The sequence below is a fragment of the Leptonychotes weddellii genome, chromosome 9 (assembly GCF_054177405.1).
Source record: "Leptonychotes weddellii isolate Sample4059 chromosome 9, ASM5417740v2, whole genome shotgun sequence".
Lineage (NCBI taxonomy): Eukaryota > Metazoa > Chordata > Mammalia > Carnivora > Phocidae > Leptonychotes > Leptonychotes weddellii.
The window spans coordinates 107,977,289-107,995,206 of NC_138377.1; positions in this window are offsets into that span (position 1 = coordinate 107,977,289).

Consider the following 17,918-nt stretch of genomic DNA (forward strand, 5'->3'; position numbering starts at 1 on the left):
CCTGTGTTTGTGCAAACTTGATCACGGCAGTTTGTGGTGTTGCCGCTTTGCGTGTGTTGAGTTTGAGGTGCCAGTTAAAATGTCTTTGGAAGGTTACCCTTGATTGTGTTAAAGAGAGATGGCACGGGAAGACGGGAACAGCAACAGCACGTAGATTTTATATTAATGAAATGATTACTCATCACCGAGAAATGACCACAAGTCCACCTTCTCTTGCCCATCGGAACTGTGTTTGCAGCAGAGTGATATTTGAAAGAAACCTCTGCCTAAATACAAGTAGAGAAGAAAAACTAGAAGTAATACAGAAGTATGAGGTCATAGGGCGCCTGGGTGGCTCAGTTGGTTGGGCGACTGCTTTCGGCTCAGGTCATGATCCTGGAGTCCCGGGATCGAGTCCCGCATCGGGCTCCCTGCTCAGCAGGGAGCCTGCTTCTCCCTCTGACCCTCACCCCTCTCATGTGCTCTCTCTCTCTCATTCTCTCTGTCTCAAATAAATAAATAAAATCTTTAAAAAAAAAAGAAGTATGAGGTCATAGTTTACTTGGCAGCTTACTTTTGTTCTTATTGATGTTTTACATGAATGGTGTGTCCAACAATCATAGAGACCGCAGTGGGGAATTTTGTGTCAACCTGGCTAGGCCATACTATCCAGGTTTGGGTCATAGACATCTGAATGTTGCTGTAGAGGTGTTTTTAAAAATGTAATTAACATTTTAGGATTTATTTTATTTATTTATTTGAGAGAGAGCGAGCACACGAGTGGGGGGAGGGGCAGAGGGAGAAGATCTCAAGTAGACTCTGTGCTGAGCGTGGAGCCTGATGTCAGGCTCCATCTCATGACCCTGAGATCATGACCTGAGCTGAAATCAAGAGTTGGACACTTAACCAACTGAGCCACCCAGGTGCCCCAAATGTAATTAACATTTTTAAATCAGTAGACCCTGAGTAAAACAGATCACCTTTCTTAATGGTGGGCCTCAACCAATCAGTTGAAGGCCTTCGGAGACAGACTTAGGTGACCCTAGGAAGAAGGAATTCTGCCTTCAGACTGCCCTTGTTGTGAGCCGAAGCGTGCCCTTGGGTGTGACCTCTTCCCTAGGTCTCCAACGTGCCAGCTTACCCTGCAGATTTCAGACTTGCCAAGCCCTACACTTGTGCGAGCCAGTTCCTTCAGATCAGTCTCCATCTCCATAGATAGGTAGGTGGGTACGTGGATAGATAGATACAGAGATAGATACATACATAGATGGAGGTCGACACAGATATACACACACAAACACACACCCTCTTCAAGTTCTGTGTCTCTGGAGGGCCCTGACTTGTGCAGACTCGCATTCAGTAAACACGGTGGTGGTCCCTGCTCTGAAGCTTATTGCATGTTGGGCAAGCCCTCCACACCTCAACATAGCCTGCTATGAAACAAGAACAATGCACCATCCTCACAGGGTTTTCATGAGGGTTCCAGGAGATGAAGCAGTCAGAATATTCTCCCAGGTGCCAGGGAAAGCTTGGACGCCAGGTGCCAGGGAAAGCACTCAAAACGTATGAACACATTCATTGTCCTTTGTGCCCTGGGAGGTTTACCTGTGAGTGTGCTTCTCACTTCACAAAGAGGAAACTGCAGTCCGGAGAGGTCAGAATGTGCTCCAAGTCACCCAGCTGTGCTCCCAGCCCCAGTGATCTGTAAAGCGAGAGCCTCACACTCCCACATCCCACTCTGCACCACACTCAGTGGGCCTTGCCTGGCAGGACAAAGGAAATTAACAGGGATTCCAGCCCACTGTTTTCACCTCCCAGAAATAGTAAAGAGCACATTCAGCTCATAACTGCTAGCTGCACATTTCATGTTTTCTCCTCCTCCCACCTCAATTCTCTCTCATTCCACACCTCTCTGGAGCATCATAAACACAACTCCCCCAGGTGAGCTCTCTGCTATTAGGGAACTAAAACCGATGAGGGTGTCTGAACTGGGTTTATGAGACTGTTTCTGAGCAGAATGAAGGTGCATCCACCATGGTGCTTGAAACTCCAGCCAACCTTCCTTAAGATGAGCGTCGGGTAGAATGAAGACCTCAGTCATCCTGTGATGATCCATTGGCTTGGGAGAGAAATTTCCTAGGGAAAAGTCTGTGCCTATCACTTCATCTCAAAAGAACTGCATTAACTCTTCATCTTAGGATCAGAATGGGAGCACAGATTTGAATTTGTCTAGATTTCTTTTAGTCCTGAATTGCTTTCTGCAGAAGATAATCTCATTTTCAATCTTAAAGAACTTAATAAAAATAACTAGATTTTGTTATTGTTTAAAAGATTTATGGCAGCATGCATTTTTAATCTTCAATTTTACAAATCTTTAGTCAATATTAGAACAATAAGTAAACTGTGGAGATAAAAGAAATTACCTGTTATTTCCCTTACCCTAATCGCATTGACTTTATTTTTAAATTAAATCTTGAGTAAATTAATTTATTTATCTGGGTTGTGTATAAAGGTGAGGAGAAACAATAATGTTTTATGCATTTGCAGGTTAGGGTGGGCCCTGTTCTCATGAAATAGTCACTCAGGAAGCTCCTATCCGGGGCCCTGAAGGGACAAGGCACTCCCTAGACAGTTGGCTGCAAGGGGAGGCGGGGAGGGCGGCTGCTGAGAATACAGAGGTGATTGCCTGATTTTCAACACTCAAACATAAGTTCCATGAAGGCAGGACTTCTTTTCTTTTTTTTCTTTTTTTCTTTTCTTCCCACCCTCCCTCCCTCCCTTTCTTTTCTTTTCTTACTGTTGTCACTTTGCAAACTGGAGGGTTTTTTTGTTTTGTTTGTTTAATTGAAGTATAGTTCACATAGAATGTTATAGTAGTTTTAGGTGTACAACATATCAGTTCAGCAACCCCACACCTTACCCATTGCCCGCCACAGTAAATGCACTTCCCATCCATCACCAGACAACACCTCTACAGTATTACTGACTAGATTCCTCATGCTGCACCTCCCGTTCCCGTGGCTCATTTACTCCACACCTGGAAGTTTGCATCTCTTAATCCTCTCTGTTTCTCCCTCCCCGCCCCACACCCACCTCCCCTCTGGCAACCATCACTTTGTTCTCTGTATTGAAGAGTCTTTGTTTTATTTTCTGTTCTTTCATTTTGATTTTTAGATTCTACATATAAGTACATCATATGGTATTTGTCTTTCTGTGTCTGGCTTATTTCACTTACCATGATATTCTCTAGCTCCATTTGTGTCATTGCAAATGGTAAGATCTCATTCTTTTTGGTGGATGACTAATATTCCATTATATATTTATACCGCGTCTTTATTTTTATGGGCACTTGGGTTGCTTCCATATCTTGGCTATTGTACATAATGCTACAGTAAACATAGGGGTGCCTGTATCTTTTCAAATTAGTGTCTTGATTTTCTTTGGGTCCATACCCAGTGGTGGGATTACTGGATCATAGGGTATTTCTATTTTTAATTTTTGGGGGAGCCACCATACTGTTATGCATAGTGGCTCCCCCGATTTACATTCCCACCAACAGTGCATGGATGTCCCTTTTTCTCACTGACACTTGTTATTTTTGTCCTTTTGATTCTAGTCATTTTGACAAGTATCAGGTGATATCTTACTATGGTTTTGATTTGCGTTTTCCTGATAATTAGTGATCTTGAGACTCTTTTCATGTTTCTGTTGGCCATCTGTAAATCTTTGTAAAAATGTCTATTCCAGGGATGCCTGGGTGGCTCAGTCGGTTAAGTGTCTGCCTTCAGCTCAGGTCATGATCCCAGGGTCCTGGGATCGAGTCCCGCATCGGGCTCCCTGCTCCGCGGGGAGCCTGCTTCTCCCTCTGCCTCTGCCTCTCTCTCTCTCTCTCTCTCTCATGAATAAATAAATAAAATCTTTAAAAAAAAAAAAAGTCTATTCCAGTCCTCTGCCCATTTTTGTTTGGATTATTTGTGTTTTGGGTGTTGAGTTGTATAAGTTCTTTAAATATTTTGGATATTAACCCCTTATTGGATATATCCTTTGCAAATAACTTCTCCCATTCAATAAGTTCCCTTTTTGTTTTGTTGATGGTTTCCTTCGCTGTGCAGAAGTTTTTTATGTTGGTGTAGTCTCAATAGTTTATTTTTGCTTTTGTTTTCCATGCTTGAGGAGACATATCTAGAAAAATGTTGCTATGGCCGATGTCAGAGAAATTACTGCCTGTTTTTTTCCTAACAGTTTTATGGTTTCATGTCTCACATTTAGGTCTTTAATCCATTTTGAGTTTATTTTTGTATATAGTGTAAGAAAGTGGCCTACTTTCATTCTTTTACACATAGCTGTCCAGTTTTCCCAATACCATTTATTGAAATGACTGTCTTCTCCCCATTGTATATTCTTGCCTCCTTTGTTGAAAATTAATCATTTAAGCATATAACCATGTAAGTGTGGGTTTATTTTGGGGCTCTCTATCCTCTTCCATTGATCTGTATGTCTATTTTTATGCCAATACCATACTGCTTTGATTACTACAACTTTGTAGTATATCCTGAAATCTGGGATTGCGATATGCCCAGCTTTGTCCTCTTTCTCCAGATTGCTGTTGTTTTTCAGGTCTTTTGTGGTTCCGTGTAAATTTTAGGATTATTTGTTCCAGTTCTGTGGAAAATGCTGTTGGTATTTGATTGGGACTGCATGTGGTGTTTTTTTGTTGTTTGTTTGTTTGTTTTAATTTAAATTCAATTAGCCAACATATATAGTACATCATTAGTTGTTTATGTAGTGTTCAGTGATTCATTAGTTTCATATAACACCCAGTGCTCTTCATATCACGTGCCCTCCTTAATGCCCATCACCCAGCTACCCCATCTCCCCACCCACAACCCTCAGTTTGTTTCCTGGAGTCCAGTCTCTCATGGTTTGTCTCCCTCTCTGATTTCCTCCCATTCAGTTTTCTCTCCCCTCCCCTGTGGTCCTCTGTGCTATTTCCTATATTCCACATATGAGTGAAACCATATGATAATTGTCTCACTGTGCCATCCTCAGCCTTTAGAATAATGCCAGCTAGCACTTAGTAGGAGCTTAATAAAGATACATTCAATGAATGAATCATTTGTTTATTAATTTATAGTTTTCTACAATCCCCCTATATTGTACCAATAATGATTGGCACTCAACAAAAATAAGTGACAATTTTATATCAGAATATGTGTCTATATTATTGAGATTGTCACATTGCCTTCTGCATGGTGAGATAGAGTTATTAAATAATCCTTTTAAAGATAAAGCTGTCAGTGTAAATTTACTTCGCCAGATATTAAGGCATACCACAAATCTATAGTGATTAAAGATTGTGGTCTTGGCAAATAACTCTGTATCACAGAATAGGGAGCTCAGAGTCAGATTTCCATGTGACAGGAGCTTAATATATGTTAAGGTAGAACCACAAATCAATAGGGAAAGTGCTTATATAGAAACTTTCCATATAGGGTAAATTTCTTTGTAGAGAAAAATAAAACTGCATCCTTACCAAACACTACATGCAAAAGTTAAAGACTTCACTGTGAAAGATAACACTATAAAGTTAGTTGAAGAAGATTTAGGTATAGGAAGGACTTCTTTTTTTTATTTTTTAAAGATTTTTATTTATTTTTTGACAGAGAGAGAGACAGCGAAGAGAGGGAATACAAGCAAGGGGAGTGGGAGAGGGAGAAGCAAGCTTCCCGCGGAGCAGGGAGCCCGATGTGGGGCTCGATCCCAGGACCATGGGATCATGACCTGAGCCGAAGGCAGACGCTAAACGACTGAGCCACCCAGGTGCCCCTAGGAAGGACTTCTTAAATAAAACTTTAAGAGCACAAATTATAAAGCAAAAATTAATTAATTTGATCACATCAAAATTAAGAATTTCTGATCAATGAAGGCTACCTCGGATAGCATTAACAGATGACAAATTGGAAGAAAACATCAGCAATACCAAGTAACAATATGCAAGGAGCTCTTCCAAATCAACAACCAAGAGGAGCCCAGATGGGAAAACAGGCAAAGTATATAATCAGGCATTTTACATAACAGGAAAATCACAAGGCTAAAAAGCAAATGAAAAGATGCTCCAAATTATTTTTAATCAGAGAAGCATGCATTGGAAAGCAATCGAATGGCCTTTTATAAATAACAGAGAAAATGTGCTGTCTCCTGCCCCTAAGCCTTCCGCTGGTAACTCTGGCCACAAAAACAGGAAGACTTAAGAAAATGATATCTGCTTACCCCTTCCAGAACTGTGGTTTAATAATAACAGGGGATGAGAAGGAACCATGTTTAGTTTTGGCTCATAAGATGCAGAGACATGCATGAGTAGCGGTGCTTTCTAGGAAGAAGGTGACAGTGGACCATGGAAGGGTGATGGAAGACTCTGTGAGCAGAGAAGCCGCTGGGAGACCAGGTCAGGCAGGAAGTGACCCTCTGGCCCAGTGGGAAGCCATAGAGGCTGGAGGGAAAAAAGAGGATGTCCCGGGTCTCCCCACTTGCCCCCTACATTCCAGCTGCTTCCACGCCTTCTTCACTTCTGGTTGGGCAATCCAGGCAGATGACAGCCACCAGCAGCTGTCCAGAACACGGGAGCTGAAGAGACCAAGGACCCCCGCCCCCGGATGCCAGCAAGGGAGATAAGGACAGGCTCTGCCCTGTCCATCAGAAAGGACATTCCTGGCCACTTTCTGGGGAGGTTCTGGGAAGAGTTAGGAAGCAATGCAGCACAGGTCCCCTGAGCATCATCACAGATAGTGGGGGTGGTAAGGTGAGCTGGTTTTGTGGTCATTTTCAGTGTCCACATGCCATCCACCACTTTGTGTTTGGGTCGAGGTATGTGTGTTTTCTGTGGATGGTGGTGAAGAAGACGTCGATCTTGCAGGACTACATGGTAGGATTGCTTAGAATTCCCAGGCGTGCTGGACAAGACAACCTGGCAGGAGCCTGTATCCCTTTGGCCCCCGGGCTATCGCCTGGGGATTGCACGGAAGAGCTCCCTGATGATGCCCTGTCACAGCTCAGTCGCTGAGGTCCCATTGAGTGTTTACCAAGCACTCCTGGAGGTCAGTCACGACCCTGGGCTCTGAGGCTGCAGAGGTGGGCAAGCAGATGAAGCCAGCTCTCAGAGCTTATGTTCTTGTGGGAAGACAGACCACACATATGTTCATAAACAAGAAAATGTCTGGCAATGAAAACCACTGTGCAGAGAACTAAAACAGCATGATGTAGTAGAGAGGGACTGGGGGCTACTTCAGCCTGAGTCATTGGCAGAGGGTCTCAGAAGAGAAGCCATTCAAGGTGGGACCCGAATGAAGTGGCGAAGCCAGGCAGCTGGATGCTGTGGAGAAGGAGGCAGGGCCAGAGCCGGTGGAGCTTTTGTGAGCCTGGCCATGGAGGCTGGATTTTGGCCCAAACGTGATGGGAAGTTGTTGGGAGGGCTTAAATTGGGGGTGGTGAAATTTGGTTTCTGCATTTTAAGAAACCACCTCCTGCTGGGTGGGGCTTGGATTGTAGTTAGGTAGAGTGGATGCAGGATATCAGTCAGGAAGACAGTCAGCCAGGCAAGAGATGCTATAAAGTAGATAAAGTGATGGCAGAGAGATAACAAGAGGTGGAGAGATGTGAGACATGTGCTGGGTTTTCCCACTGATTGGGTGTGGGGCCAAGAAAAAGAAGAAATAAGGCAGGCTTAGATTTTTGGCTTAGAAGCTGGGAGAATGCTGGTACTGTTTATTAGGCAGAGAAGGGAATAGGGACAAGTTTGGGAGGGTGTAGGGGTAGGAAATCAAGAGTTCTGTCCAGGCGATGTTGGGTTTGAGGTGAGTGGGAATGTCAGGCAGGCAGTTGGATGTAGAAGTTGAGAGTTCCAGTGACTGGCCTCCTCTGCAAGTACAGATGCTATTTAGGGCCTTCACAGAATGCATTTAGGGAGCATGTAAGTGGAGACAGAGACTAGAAGCAGTCCAGGCGGAGTCCTGCATCCCAGGACATTTGTCAGCAGGGCTGCAAAGAACTGGTGAGGAAGGAGGAGGACCCGGAGAGGGTGGTGGCAGGAAAGCCCTGGGAAGGCAGTATTTCAAAAGGGGCGAGCAGATAGCTGTGTAGAATATTCTTGAAGGCCAATGAACATAAAGTATAGTTCCTGGCAGATTATAGAAACTCGTGTCAGACCAGTGAGCCCAAAGCTGACGAGAGAGCCATTTAGATGCTGGGGTTAGTCTGGGACCTTTTATACCTCACTCCCTCCTCACATTCCTATGGCATGAATACCCATTTTGTTAACTAAGCTTTTCCTATTCTGCAAAATAGAACGTAGGCATCGCTCCGACCCTCTTACTCACAAAGAGGGCCATAGCAAGGAACCCAAAAAAGAAAGTAGAATGATGCAATAGAAAATTTGAAAGATCCCCGAGAAGCTCCTTTGAAAATCACCTTCCATATGTAACAAAGTCCAACTTTCTAGAGACCAAGTAACTCACGTGAGGTGACAGTTGTAAAGTCAGGCCTAGGACTCAACACTGCTGCCCCTTCACTGTTTCTACCATGAATATTCTGGGAAAAAATGTCACTTCAGTAGTTGTGTCAATTGTCAAATTCTTACCCTGACTTAGAAAGTGGGCCTCAACCCCTGACCCTGTTTCCTTGAGACCTTCTTTCTGGTAGTTGTGTGACGGGGCTGTGCCCTCCTGCAGACCTGGGGCATCCGGAGGCTGTTGTTAGTGTGCTCAAGGTGGGTGGGCCCAGGGGGGTCTGCAGGCCACAGGAGGCACTTCTGATGTCTGAGGTGCTGTGGGGTCATCAGCGGGCGGGAAGGCAGCTCATGGCAGGTGCCGGAACTGGGGTCCCAGGCCAGTTGCAGCCCCAGAAATCCTTCCATCCCAGGATTCTGGGGTGAACCTGTGCCCCTCCTTCCACACACTCAGATTTCAGGGAGCTGTTTTGTGCTTTCTCCTCTTTTTCTTAAGGTCATCTATTTAGTTTTCCTTCCCTCCTCTTTTTTTTTTTTTTCTTAACCTCTCATTCTTGTGAAAGGATCTCTGGCCTTTGAATCGAGGGGCCTGGGTTTCAGGCATTACCTCTCCTTTGAGGGCCTCAGGGTTCTCATGCATAAAATGAGGACTCAGGGACACAACAGGGCAGTTCTCCCAACCGCGGCCCCTGACCAGCAGTGTCAGCATCACGGGGGATCTTGGTAGAAATGCACACTCTCTCGCCCCCCACCCCAGCTATACTGACTGAGAATCTCTGGGGGGTGGGCCCAGCCACCTTGTTTTCAGAGGCGCTGCTGGGATTCTGACGCCTGCCGTGGGGTGGGAGGCGTGCATCAGAGGTGTAGCTCTTGGCTGTCGTCCCTGGTACATCAGGACGAGTGACATGCTCCCATCAGTGTTGGCTTCATAGGGCAGTGATGGCTATACCTCCACATGGCAGGATCTTGGAATCCAGAGATGGATTCACCTGCGTGGAGTCTAAACCATATCCTCACCCTGTCTCCAGCTATCGAGAATCCTGAGACCCTGTGGGCACTGGTCATGCCAGTGTGGCACCCCGTAGCTCACACTGCACGGAAGTGGTGATGGAAGAACTGCGTAGGTGGAACAAGGGGGGAGGGCTAAAATACAGCGCTGGCTTTTCAGATTTTTCCCTCTCTCTCCCCCCGCCCCCCGGTGTCTTTTTGCAGATACAGTTGTGACGGGGATGAGAGTAAGAAGGATTGGCATTTTCTGCTCCCTTCTCCCCATCTGCTTTCTGAGCCACCTTCCTCTGTGTTGCTGTGCTCTGGGGCCAGTTGTGACGATCAGATTAGTAGATGGATCTGATAAGTAGAGGAAGATTAGAGGCTGAAATAATTTATGCTAGAAAGAGACTAAAGCTATTGCTGAAGGGAAGATTGGAGCAAAGAAGTGGACATGAGGAAGCCTGCAGCTGTGTGCGTGGGCGAGCCATAGGGCAGCTGACAATGTGGGGGTTTAGGGAACCACATCAGCACAAAGAAATGACCCAGGCTCCTTGTGTCACGTGGTACAATTCCCTGTTCTTAGGTGATCATCAGCGAAGGTGTATGCTACACATTTTCTTGCAGAGACAGTTATGTTTCTTGTGGATGTGCCATCTGCTGAAATTGGAATTAGGGCATGAGCAAAAAGGTCCAGGATTTTTGAGGTATGTGGTGTTAAGCCTCAGTAACACCAAACTAATTGTGGGAAGAATTTGAGGTTTGGGAAATATAGTCATGGATGAAGACAGATGTGTTGTCCTTTTGCTACATCTTTTCAGCTCAGAAGGTTCATGTAAAAAATTGCCTGACTTCATTTTTTATTTCTAAAATTAACAGTGCTAGAGACATTTAGAGCACTGAAATTTTGGGAAGGATTACTTTCAGACACGTTGAGGTCAATCATATTTCTTGGGGGATACCATAGTAAGGAAGGAAAGAAAAATTTTCTCATTTGATTGAACATGAGGCTGAACATACTCCGATTACAAATTAATTCCTCAGCAGATTCTCTTAGTTTCTCCCCCATGTGAGGAAAGACGTGGCTTGGAGATGTTTAGTGTTGCTTATAGTAAATGCTGGTAGATATTCTGGGCATCCATTACACAGTGTTTAATGGGGTGTATCCCCCCTGAAAGTATCACAAAATTGAAATTCATTACCAGCCTCTTTAAGACTTTAATGATGCTGGAGATCTAGCTAGGTATAAAATTATGGTAATAGCTATATGACAACAGCCAGAGAGACTGAAGAGAGGATAGAATTTGGAGTTTGGGTCCCTGGACTTAGTAATTATATGGCCTTGGAAAAGCCACTGATCCTCCTTGAGCCTCATTCTATTCATGCATACAGTGGGCCTTAAAAAGAAACCCTGATTGGAGGATGCAGCAATTGAGATAATACGAGGTGTTCTTTGTAAACTACAGTGAACTGTACAGATATTTGCTCTATGCTGTGGAGAGCCTTGGGGTCACTTTCTCAAGACCTCTGTGATGCCCTTTCCCTCACCACTCACATTGTTGCATTGTGTAGACACGGCCTTGGCCCCCCATACCCCTCTACCACTATCACAGTCGATTGGCAGGTGCCTTACCCAAGGTGGGGCCAACACAGTTCCAACTGTGGGCTATGGATAACCCCAAAGAGAGGTACCTAAAGGGTAATGTTTTTTTTCTGGGACTTTGAAAATGGTTCCTCAGGAGAGTCATCTCTGGAACCATCATCTATAACCTAGGGATTAGGTTGTTGTCCATGGCCATCAGTAGCCGTTTGGATACCTGATAGCACCTGTCCAGTCTGAAGCCCAGATCTCTTCTGGCCTTGGAGCATCTGCCCTCCCCTTGTTTGCTTAAGCTCACTCATGTGGGTTTCTGTAACTGCCGCCCAAAGAGTCCTTTGGCATGATAGCCTCATCAGTTACATCGGTACAATCTTCTCCTGTTTCTCAGCATCTGAAATTATGGTTTAATGCATTAACACAAGGAAGAGAAAAAAATAGGTATAAATATTGGAAAGATAGAGACAAAACTAGTAGGCTTAGCAACCAATATGATAATTTACTTAGAAAATTTAAGGGGATCCATTCATGCAGCCAGTTATTCAAAAAATTAATTCTTGAGTGGTACTCAGGGTCTGGCATTGTGGAATGACTTAGAATTATGAGAGCATTCAACAAAGTAGCCAGTTACAAGGTAATTATATAACAGTAGGCTTTCATGTTAAATAAAGCACATTACAAATTCTTTGGTGTTAAATAAGGCTTGGGCCATTACTGGACGCTACCCTGCATGAGATTTATTCCTGGGGCCTTAGGCCAGTATGAACCCCTTGATTTCTTCTAAGGAGCAAACCATATTTAAAGACCTTCCCATATTCTATCCATTGGAGGGATTTTGCACTGCTGTGAAGTCTATGATATGTATGACATTGCCTGGGATTTCTATAAGCCTCCGCATTGTTTTTATTCAAAGAGTTTCTCACCATTATGAATTCTGTGATGTACTGTGAGGCTTGAGTTAAACCTAAAGAACTTCCCACATTTATCACATTCAGAGGATTTCTCAGCAGTATGAATGCCCTGACGTTCAGCATGTTGTTGATGTGCACTGAATGCCTTGCCATGTTAATCATAGTCACAGTGTATCTCCCCAACATGAAGTCCCCACTGTGGTCTAAGGCTGCCCCCTCGTCCAAAGGCCTACCGCGTTCCTTACAGACATTGGGTTGCCCTCCAATGTCTGAATTTTCCGATGCAGAGTAGGAGATGTATGTTTTCTCTAAGTGGACATTTTTTCCATAGCTGATTAGTACACATCTTCACCAAAAATTTGGAAAATCTGTAATTCCTATTAGAGAATCAAATACTCTCCTCTCTCCTTTAAGAACTAGTTTTCAAGGTAACCATTACCTTCACTTGCTGGGCCAACAAATATGTACTGTCTTCTTGTTCTTTCCCTCACAACCATCAGGGGCCTTTTCATGGCTCCAGTGAGGTGATCACATGTGGTTTCGAAATATGACATCCTGCACTGAGATTAAGCTACTAGTTCTCCATGATCAAATGCAGGTGCAACTTCTTTGGAGCAGGATCCTAACAGCCCCACTGTCCCTGTGGGACATACGAGGCACATCTGTGCATGTCATTGACCTCTGTGTGGGTTTTTACCTGCAAGATCTAATCAGTCTTTCTTAGGTTTCTCCACTGGAGAAGCATCTCTAGAGCTAAACAGTGATATTTCGATGTAAAACATTTCCCCTTCTCAAAGTCTTCTTTGGGAGAACAGCAGGCCTCACACTCATAGCGAGATGGATTGAGATGGCTGGACTCTGTCTCTGATATCACTGCAGGGCTCGTCAGAGCTCTGGGGGTGCCATGATTCTGAGGAGCTGCCCCATCAGAGCTCCTGAGGGAGGCCTCCCAGATCTCCCCATTTCAGAGCCAGTCGGCAATACCTTTATACTGGAAACCTCTGTTCTAGGACTCAAAATCTGCCTTCCTTCTTGGGGACATTTCTTCGCAGCCACCCCATGCAGCTATGAGGGGAAATGATGGGGCCCAGTGGTACACAGGACAGCACTGCACTCACAGAGAGGCATGCACCTGTCACCTGTCACCCAGGCACTGTGCACGGCTTTTGACCACCACACCCACAGCCCCTGCAACACACCCCAGCGTCACACACTCACTCCCACACACTCACCCCCCCCTTCTGTCTGGCTCATGCACTCAAGAGGAGGTTCCAGTAACAACATATCCTGGCCACACTCCAGACCTCTTTGCCTTAAGTGTCCAGGAAGATTTAGAAAGAAGTACTGCTGGTGGATAGAGACCTTGCTGTACTAGATAATAACATTTAAAAAAATAGTAATAATAGCTAATATTAAATTTGTGCTTATTACATGTCCAGCCCTTGTTTTGTGTGTCATTCAATCCTCCCATCAGCCTTATTAGGAAGACGCTACTTGCCCCATTTTATAAGTGGGACAACTGAGGCATAATATTGTTAATGTCATTTGTGCAAAGTCACACAGCTAATTCGTGGCTTAAATGGCTTGAGTGCAGGGACAGCATTAAGTTAATTTGTTTTCAGTTTGCTTTTGCTTTTGTTTCTGTTTTGTTTTTGTTTTTGTAACTCTGACTGGTGGTGAGGAATCCAAAGACTAATGGTACTTGGTACTTTTACCCAGCTTTTGCACCATCGGTATCAACACAGTGAAAAGACAAATACGGCTTTGACCTTGTGGAGCCCCTGAGAGGGTGCTGAGGAACCTCCGCTGTGGGATTCCTGCGTGGCTGTGAAAATCCCGCCCCAGGATGTGGGGATATTGCCCCCTCCACACTTGCCCACAGCAAGTGTCTGGGCTAAGCTCTGATTGAGCATTTCCTCTGGCTTCTCACAGCCAGGGAAATCTGCACCCCTTTTCTTCCTAGTCCTCTCTAAGCTTTCTTCTCCTGTGGTTTCCAGAATGCCATGGCTTTTTGGTTTCTCCTCAGCTCAGTGGCCACTCCTTTCCCATCTCGCTCACTGGTCCTTATCGCCCTCCCTACCTGACCTGCTGTTGGAAGCTTGAAGCCTCAGCCCTGAGTCCTGTTGTCTTTTAGTTCAGCTCTTGTTTGGGGGTCTCAAGTCCCATGGCTTTAAATGCCAGTTGTGTGCAGATCCCCAAAGTTACACATCCAGGCAGAACATGCTCCTGAGCTCCAGGCCAGTCTGCCAGTTGCCTGTGGGACCTCTCCATGTCAGTGCCTCACACCACCTACAGCCGGGTGCCTGAGGGAGCTCTCCACCCTTCCCGTCCGCCATGCTTCTCCCCCAGGCTCCCGCATTTCCACAAATGACTTCTTCCTTAACTGAGCTGTGCACAGCTGTTAGAGTCACGTGTAACACCTAACTCTCTCTCAGCACAGCCAATTCATCATGAAGTCTTGAGAAGTTATTTCCAGAATTACCTTCTTCCTCTTGTCACTGCCATTCTGCCAGTCATTCTCCTGCCCTTGTGACCTCTGGCCCTTTGGGTTATCACCGTCTGCCTGTCCACACAGCCTCTCCAGCACCTAGCACAGTGCAGAGGCATGGAGCGGGCTCGGCGACTTTACCTCACAAATGAAGGCATGCCAGAAGAGCCCCTACCAGTCAGTGAGAAGACACATGTCCTCAAATGGCCAGAGGACTGGGACAGTTTGCAAAAGAGAAATAAAAGTGACCAATGAGGTTTAAAACTCTATTCAACTTCACTAGGAATTGGGCCCTGGAAAACCACCTAGCAGTATGTATCAGGGTCCTCACAACGAATGCGTAATGTTCCACGATTCTTCTTTTAAGAATCTTTCCTAAGGAAATGATGAAAAGCACAATATATAGATTTATATGGGAAGATGTTCGTCCATTGTTTAAAATCTATAAATAGTTGGGAGCAGTAAAATTCCCCTCAATAGGATGATGACAATAAATCGCCCTCAAGCTGGATGAGGTGAGTGGCCCACTGTGGCTGGAGCACAGACAGCACCTCTGAGGATGGAAACGCTGTGTGGGCTCCAGGCATTGCCAGGCACTGGGTTTCCGGGGGGCAGTCACAACAAGTGCTCATTGGCAGAGCTTAAGGGGAGAAGAGATTGGTGCTAGCTGACCCAGGATAGACCTGGGGTGTGTGTTGCTTTTAAACGACGTACACATTGGCATAGTCAGGCTTTAAAATATATTTGCATGAGTGAGATTACAAGACCATGCCTTGCAGGGGAGAGAGCTGGCCAAGCATGGTCTCACAAAGCTGGGGGTGCCTGGGAGGGCCAGGGGTCAGAGCACAGCTGTCAACCCTGCACAGCTTCAATATACCCCAGCTGATCCAGTTCAGTGTTCTGATTACTTCTCTTCATGGCAAATGACCCCCAAACTTAGCAGTTCAAAGAACCTTTTTATCAATCTTGAATTAAGACCGGGCATGATGGGGATGGCTTGTCTCTGCTCCATGAAGTCTGAGGCCCCAGCTGGAAAGACTTGAAGACTGAAATAATCTGAAGACTCATTCTGAGGCCTGGCTTTGGATGGCTCAGATGCTAAGATTGCCAACTGAGCACCAACACAGGGCCTCTCCATGTGGCCTGACTTCCTGACAGCATGGTGGCCTCAGGGTCTTTGTTACTTGGAGTCACAGGGCTCTAGGCACACATGCAACCAAGGATACATCACCTATAAGACCTGTCCTTGGAAGCCACATCATGTGTGTCTGCCGTGTTCTATTGATCCTGCAGTTATAAGCTGACTCGGAATCAAGGAGACACATCATTGACCCCTCTTCTTGGTGGGAGGGTTGGCAGGGCCACACTGGAGAAGACCAAACGTGATTGGGACATTGCTGTGACAACAGGAATAGCCCCATCCTGTTAAAAAAACACAGTTTTCCACAAGGGGCATTATCAACATTAACCAACCAAACAAAAGGCCAGTGTATAACCTACTTTTTAAAATTTGTCATGAAAAATGTAAGTGCTAATAGATCCAGAATGTCAGTGCAGTGCATTCTTTCCCTGTGGAAAGCTTGCAGAAGCTGCCAACTTTTTAGAACATGGGAATGCAAGGAATTGAGTGACAGTGGGTAGCATTTTCAGCCGTCAAACCTACTGTTGGCCCATCTTTTCTGTAGAGGTGGAGGTAGCAAACACACTTGGTGGAATACTCATGTGGGAAAGTTCCTTTGCCCTTGCTCCTGCATGGAGGGCAGTTGGAGGAGCTCTTTGTTGCTGTAGACCTTCTTACTAAGGAAGACTCCTCTCAACTGCTCCTCTTCTTGTTTAGCTCCTGTGATCTCCCCACAACAGATGCTTGTGTGACTTTCTTTAGTCACTAAGAGGGTTGTGAGAGGGCCCTTGCTTAATCCCTTTCCAGGCCACCTGCACCTTCCAGAAGCACCGAGAGCTCAGGCGGCAGAGTTGGCCGGCCTAGGTTCAGAGAGTCCTGCTTGCAAGCTCCTCCCAGCACCTCCTACGTCCTTGCAAGGGTATCTGCCTATAAGTGAGCCTTGTTTTAGGTTTTCTTTGCTTGTTAGTTTAATTCAGGAATTTAATCCAGAGTGAGGTTGATTACACCCCTATTTTTCAAAAGACAAGTAACTGTTTCTTAACATTGCAGAAGCCCCTTTAAGAAGTTTATATATATATAGGGGCGCCTGGGTGGCTCAGTCAGTTAAGCGGCTGACTTAAATTTCGGCTCAGATCATGATCTCAGGGTCCTGGGATCCAGCGCCATGTCTGGCTCCCTGATCAGCAGGGAGTCTGCTTCTCCCAACCCCTCTGCCCCTCCCCCGCTCATGCATGCACACTCTCTCTCTCTCCCTCTCAAGTAAAATCTTAAAAAAAGAATTATATATATATATATATACACACACACACTCATATGTGTATATGTGTATACACATTTTATATATGTATATACACATATATAAAAGCTAGGAGCTAGTTGGAATGTTAAGTGTTTATGTGTATGGTATTAGAAGTGAAGGAAACAGCAGGAAATCTCATGGGGTGAGCTAAATTGATGCATGGCTGCTTTATTTTTAAGTGATTCCAAAAGCAGAGGGGCTGCTCTGGAGAGTTAATTACAGCTCCTGGAGCCCCCCTGCTTCCACCATGGTCATTATGTAACCACGCCAGGCACTCTCCTGCCTGAGTGCGGCACTTTTGCCCCACCCCCGAGGGGTGAATTACAGCACATTGTGCTGCTCCATCCTAGCCCTGGTTGTGGAGACGTCTGGGCCGCACTGAGAATACTTCAGAGACCCTTACTGGCAGTCGGTGGGATGTGTGATTCCCAATCCTGGCAGGTCGGGTCAGCAGGAACCTTTGAAAGCGTGAATTCCAAACCCCATCTTCCCAATGACAGATCTGAGATGGTCAAGCCCTTTCCCACTGAGTGTCTGCATTGTAGCCCCGACCCCCACACCAACTTCCACGTCCCCCTCACCTACTCCCCCTGGCCTCCGCGGTGGTCCAGGAAGAAGGCATCAAAAACTAATGATGTACTGTATGGTGACTAACATAACATAATAAAATTAAATTAAATTAAAAAAAAAAAAAAGAAGGCTCTGGTAGCCAGAGGGTGACAGTGACAACTGGGGTTAATGTCCTGGAAGTTTCCCCAGGAACCCAAATCTGTGCTTAAAAAGGTGTGACAGTACACGGAGATCTTTTCCTGCGGTTTCAGACCCAATCAGACATCTGCTTTCAATATTCAGAGGCCCTGGCCAGGAGCAGATTTCTTCTTCTACCTGCTTCTTTACCGTGACCTACCCCATTTGCAGGAATGGTGCATTTTTCTTTTTTTTTTTTATTCTTATGTTAATCCCCATACATTACATCATTAGTTTTAGATGAAGTGTTCCATGATTCATTGTTTGTGCATAACACCCAGTGCTCCAT